Here is a 7,079-nt window from a genome sequence, read left to right as displayed (position 1 = left end):
GGTGGTGCTCATCTGTAGCGGCATTGTTATTCGGGAAGTAAGTTGAGAGAAACATAATTCCTCTATGGCAGGGGTAGGGAACCTTTTTGGCTGTGAGAGCCATGAATGCCACATATTTTAAAATGAAATTCCGTGAGAGCCATACAATATGTTTAAAACTAAATACAAGTAAATGTGTACATTTTATGTAAGACCAACACTTTTAAAGTACAATAAGTCTCTGAATTAAACAATCAGGTGTTCTTTATTAAGAGATAAATCACAGAACAAAGAAATATGGCAAAGTTGCTGAACATGACATGACCTCTGAATTCTTTTTAATAACGTTGTTATGCTGTTACTAACCAATGATGAATAAAGTACTTCTTACCATTAATGCGACTTCTGGTGCTGCATGGTTTTGCTGATGGCTTTGTAGTCTGGTTGAGATGTGTTGAGGTTAAGCTTCATGCAGACGTTGAGACTTCCATCTCCCCCCACTGTAATATCCACATCTCCCCTATGATCATCTGCTTGCTTACCACTACACAAGCAGGCAGATCCACGAGAAGTTGAGGCGGGTGATGATGATACTCACCTAGGCTGCCACGGGGTGTACCAAGATGGCCACCGCTCTGGAGCTAGGCTGAAGCCAATGCCTTTCCTATGGGCTCAATCCGCAGACCGGCACACCACGCGATCCACGGATTGAGAGGCAAGAGCCAGATGCAGCCATCAAAAGAGCCACTTTTGGCTTGGGAACCATAGGTTCCTGACCCCTGCTCTATGGTTTCCTTGATCACAGAGAAGCAGCATCCAATTGGATGTTGCCACCCCATGTGACTTTGGCAGTCATCTTGGGTCAGGCATTTAAGACCTTGGCTCCCAGGTTTGGTGTACACCTTTAGAGCAACTAGAGTGGGGCCAGGAAAGTCCATAGCATCAGTGAGAGGTTCCAGAGGAATAGGAAAAGTGCAGGTACATGCTATACTATCTGGAAGCCTTTCCACGTGCGTACGGACCAGCTAGGCCGCATTCCACCTCTTGAGGCAGATGCTGTCGGCACACCTGAGGCCTACTACTACTACTACTGACACATGGCTATTATATACTGTGAGTTCTTCCACTCAGGCTGCCTTTCCGCTGGTCCTGCTCTGTATTGGCGAACCTTAGTTACAATATATTTTTGTTTCTCTGCACTGGACTATTTTTAGGATTGAGGTCCCTGATATTTCCAGGATTAGGGGCCTGAATATTTCTTGACCTGGACCCCCCACCCCCACTATTTCCAGGATAGGGACCTTAACCAGTAGCAGACTCTGGGTGCGCTAGACATGCCCAAACAAATGTAATCTTTGTACACAGGGCGTGTCTAGTATGTCCAGACCTCCTGTCCTGCTTCCGGGATCCTCCCATCACAGTACACAGCAATTCATCTCTGATGAAGCATAGCTGTATTCCCGAGTACACAGAGAAAGTGCCACAGCAGGAGCTGTAAAAAAAAAAGAAAAAAAAAAAAGCAGTCTGGCAATGTTTATCAACAACATTGTTCAGCCACAAATACAGAAAGATTGTTTCATTTTGTAACTTTCTGTTTATCCATCTACAGATCAAAGGGATGAACTTTGATCTGCAGATGAAGTCACTTAAAGCAATCTGACAAGTAAAAAAACAAACAACATGATATTTATATGAACATGGGCTCATCCATTTATTTTAAGCACCACATCCCAAATTTGTATAAATTGGAGCACTGGAGGATAGGGACATTAAAGGTGCAATATTCTAAGTTAGAGATAATGTATAAAAAGTATTCTTTTATTTTTGAACAACAAAAACAAAGATTTTTTATCATTAAAATATACAGGAACAAGGAAATGCATAATGCACTATAGTGCTTTCTAATAGAAAACAATAAAATATTTTACATTAGTTCAAAAAGATGCATTTGCATGATTATAAACGATGAATGTATAACTGTATATTTCTATATATTTCTATATATTGCTCTTTTTGAACTAATTTAAAATATTTTTGTATTGTAACTATTATGCATTTCCTTGTTCCTGTATATTTTAATGATAAAAATCTTTGTTTTTGTTGTTCAAAAATAAAAGAATACCTTTTATACATTATATCTGATTTTTTTTTTTTTTTTTTATAAATGTTCCTCTGTTGAACCCCTTCTTAACCCTTAGTTTACTCTAATCAGCCCTAATTAACTCCTTCTCCATTCAATTATTTTCCTTGTGATTTTTTTTTCTATTTTATTAATTTATATTTAAAAGTTTTTCTGCTTTTGTTTGCTTTGTTCATTAATATCTTTACACCTTGTACATATATTTATACATATTACACTGAAAAAGTATCACAACTGAAAAAACACAACCTAATTGACTTTATTTGTAAACAAACTTTCCAATGCTCTTTACCAAAATCAGAATTTTTGTTTTGTTTTAAACAGGACAAATTACAAAATAAAATGTGCACTTTTTATGTGCAGTAACACTATTTTTAAACTAACACTAAAAAAGAAAAAGTGCCTTTTGTTTAGTTTTGTTACTTTTAATTGTCAGCAGAGCATCAGAATTTGTCTTATTTTTTTAGTTCAAAAAATGTATTTTTTCAAATAAAGTGCGCTTGTAAGACGGCTGCGCGAATACGGTGTGACAGAATGTATTGCAACGACCTCCATTTTATTCTCTAGGGTGTTAGAAAAAAATTTATAATATTTGGGGGTTCAAAGTAATTTTCTAGCAAAAGAAAACTGTTTTTAACTTGTAAACAACCCATTTAAAAAAGGCTCAGTCCTATAGTGGTTAACCTGTGTGTCCCACCTTCTGTGTCTGTACCAAGGCCAAACATTCCAGGGAATGTAAACTTGTTATCAGGGCCATTTGGGTGATTTCTATGATTTAAAAAGAATCTAAAAAAAAAACTTGTGTAAATGTAATGTAATGTAAAACGATGTGATAATAAACGGCTTCATGTGATTGCTTTTCTTAAATAAAAGACAGTTTTTTGGCATGATCAGTCGTATTTTCATTATTAATGCCAAAATGTCACAATTTCTGCCAGGGTATGCAAACTTTTGAGCACAACTGTATAGCTCTTCTATTAGTGGGGAGCGGAAAACATTAAGAATGCCAAAAACTCCCAAAGAACAAAACCAGGTCCAACTATGATCTCCAGTGTTCCTGGATATACACAGCTGGAAGAATAATACCATGTACACTCAGAAGTACACAGAACAAACCCTTCACCTGAAAAAATAAGGGTAGAACTCTTTAAAAAAAAAATTGGATGGGGTAAGAGAGGGTTATAACCCCTGTCAGTTTATGTTTTGCCATCTATGTCCCATTGTGGAGATTTCCCTTCACTTCCTGTCCCATAGCCAAACAGGAAGCGAGAGGAAATCCCTGCAAATTAAGGGAATCACATCCCCCCCTCCCCCCCAGATCTAGTACCCCTCAAGGTTTCCCCTCTATTACTTTTATTATTACTATTATTATTATTATACAGGGTTTATATAGTGCCAACGGTTTGCACTGTGCTTTACAATATAAAGGGAGACAATCCAATTCAATACAAGAGGGTTTTCTGGGGCCAACCTTGTTTTTTCTTATTTTCAATGATATTGGTAAACAGGACAAATAGAGAGGGTGACAATGACAGGGGTTCTAATACCTCTTTACTCCATTCAAACCTGAAAGGTGTGTGTGTGTGTGTGTGTGGGGGGGGGGGGGGGGGGGGGGGGTCGGGGAGAGACTGGGGTAATGCTTCCTCCTGCCTGCAGCAGACTGATTACATCATGTCAGCCTAGAAAAAGTTACTGGCTGGGGCTCAAGAAACGCGGAGCATTTATTAATAATAATAATAATAATAATAATAATAATAATAATAATAATACTGTTGCTGTGTATTGTAACATGTCAGGAATGTATTCAAGATGTGGAAAGTTGCTGACAGGTACACTTTATGGCACTACCTTAGATACAGAGTTCAGTCATAGGTACAGGTACTAGTGTGTGAGCCCAGTACTGGGGATTATTACTCAGATACCTGTACATGTAATAGTACATTGAGCTTGGTGCTCGAGGCCCCCCGGGACTGTTAGTACTCAGAGCTCACTACAGATACTCAGAGGTCAGTACAGGTATCAGTACTCAGAGGTGTGTATAGGTATTAGTACTCAGAGGTGTGTACAGGTATTAGTACTCAGAGGTGTGTATAGGTATTAGTACTCAGAGGTGTGTACAGGTATTAGTACTCAGAGGTGTGTACAGGTATTAGTACTCAGAGGTGTGTACAGGTATTAGTACTCAGAGGTCAGTACAGGTATTAGTACTCAGAGGTGTGTATAGGTATTAGTACTCAGAGGTGTGTACAGGTATTAGTACTCAGAGGTGTGTACAGGTATTAGTACTCAGAGGTGTGTACAGGTATTAGTACTCAGAGGTCAGTACAGGTATTAGTACTCAGAGGTCTGTACAGGTATTAGTACTCAGAGGTCTGTACAGGTATTAGTACTCAGGTCTGTACAGGTATTAGTACTCAGAGGTCAGTACAGGTATTAGTACTCAGAGGTCTGTATTAGTACTTAGTACAGGTGTTATGCCGCGTACACACGGTTGGATTTCCCGATGGAAAATGTTCGATGGGGACTTTTTGTTGGTAATTCTGACCGTGTGTAGGCTCCATCGCACATTTTCCATCAGAATTTCCGTCTCACAAAATTTGAGATCTGGATCTCAAATTTTCCGACAATAAAATCCTTTTGCGCAAATTCCAAACGTGTGTACACAATTCCGACGCACGAAGTGCCGCACATGCTCAGAATCAAGCAGAAGAGCCGCACTGGCTATTGAACTTCATTTTTCTCGGCTCGTCGTACGTCACTGTGTTCTTGGCGATTGGAATTTCCAACATGATTTGTGTGACCCGTGTGTATGCAAGACAAGTTTGAGCCGACATCCATTGGAAAAAAAACGGGATTTTTTTTGTCGGAATGTCCGTGTGTACGGGGCATAAGTAGTCAGAGATGAGTAGAGGTATTAGTACTCAGTACAGGTGTTAGAACTCTGTACAGATATGAGTACTCAGAGGTGAGTAGAGGTATTAGTACTCTGTAGAGGTATTATAGAGGTATTAGTACTCTGTAGAGGTATTAGTACTCTGTGGAGGTATTAGTACTCTGTAGAGGTATTAGTACTCTGTGGAGGTATTAGTACTCTGTAAAAGTATCAGTACTCTGTGGAGGTATTAGTAGTCGGTGGTACCCAGCCCCCATGGTGGAGTATTACAGATGTGATGTGTATATAGGAGGAGTATTATAGGTTATATGTGATGATGGAATAGAATGGATCGGACTGGAGCGCCATCTAGTGTCCATAGCGGAGAAGCGCCGGCCGGTCTCCGCTCTGATCACACACGGGTGGCGGAGATGTCCGTGTAGATCGGACAGTCTCCTATTACAGGTGAAGCTCTGTATATCACACACCCTCCGGCCGGTCAGTGGAAATCTCCGGTTATCACACTTCGCCATCCAGTGAGCCGGATGTTCCGGACCTCCTCCACCCGAAGGCAGAGCCGCCCGCCGGGAAGGTGTTCGAGAGAGCGGCCGTACCGGGTCAGCGGGAGTAAACTGACCAATCAGGGGCGAAACAGGACGTGCGACTGACCAATCCGACATGTAATCATTTCGGAGATGACATCATGCGGCTCTGTAGCTCCTGTGAACGCTGATTGGCTCTCAGTGTACTGAGGATCGGACGCAGCATTCCCTGTAAAAACCAATAGATTTTATGTCGGAGTGTGTGGGAGGTGACGATGGTGGTTTCCAATGACCGCATCATAGTATACAATATAATGTATATTATAGTATAAGATATAAAGGATATGTTATAATATTCTAGTATTGGACAGAACAGTATATAATATAATAAACTCATCGGTTGTTAAGGATGCGGCAGCCAGCTTTCCGGTGTTGTGCCATATAGTGTCCTGCCATCATATAGCGTCCGCCCCGTACTGTGCATGCGCAGTACGGAGCAGACGAAGCTTCGGAAAATCTCCGAAGTTGAACGGCGCCTGCGCCGTGAGTGGAGGTGGTGGCCCCACCATCCAAGCGGACATAGGGTTGTGAATATTAGAGGGCCCCTCGCGGGTGAGTTTCGCTCGCCACGCTTCGGGCTTGGCCTCGCTGCGCTCAGCTCTTTTATATTCCTACTCTATGTCCACTTGGATAGTGGGGATGGAACCTGGATTCACGGCGCAGGCGCCGTTCATCCTGTGGAATCTGTGTTGCTGTGTACTGCGCATGCGCAGTACACAGCGGACACTATCGGATGGGGGACCTTATATGACAAGACACCGGGCCACTCCTTAGCAATCATCTATATACAGTGTGTTTAAAGGGAAAACTGCATGAAAAAATAAATAAAAAAACCTCTGGTTTAAAAACGAAAAACACGCCCGAAAACCGCATAGATGTGAACCTAGATTCTGCTAAATATATATAATGTTTGGGGGTTATAAGTCATTTTCTAGCAAAAAATACTGATTTAACCACTTCAACCCCAGAAGATTTAAAACATACACACACACACACACACACACACACACCATTTCTTTGCAATTTGGCACTGCAGTATTTTAACTGACAATTGTGCGGTCGTGCGACGCTGTACCCAAACAAAATTGATGTCCTTTTTTTTCCCACAAATAGAGATTTATTTTGGTGGTATTTGCGCTATAAAAAAAAACAAGAGTGGATTTTTGGGATTGGGAATTAGGATTTTTTTTTTACCAAAAATATGTAGCAGAATACATACTGGTCTAAATTGATGAAAAAATTTGATTTTTTTTTTTTACATTTTTTATTGGATGTGTTTTATAGCAAAATGTTTTTTTTTTTTTTTTTTTACTTTTTGCTATAAAACACATACAATAAAAACATGTAAAAAATCTAATTTCATCATCAATTTAGGCCAATTTAGGCCAATATGTATTCTGCAACACATATTTTTGGTAAAAAAAAAATCCCAATAAGCGTATATTGATTGGTTTGCACAAAAGCTATAGCGTTTACAAAATAGGGG

Source organism: Lithobates pipiens, unplaced genomic scaffold (assembly GCF_037356315.1).
Source record: "Lithobates pipiens isolate NorthernLeopardFrog02 unplaced genomic scaffold, aLitPip1_a1.2 Scaffold_27, whole genome shotgun sequence".
NCBI classification, from domain to species: domain Eukaryota; kingdom Metazoa; phylum Chordata; class Amphibia; order Anura; family Ranidae; genus Lithobates; species Lithobates pipiens.
The sequence above is the reverse complement of the archived record's forward strand: the minus strand, read 5'-3'. Positions refer to the sequence as shown.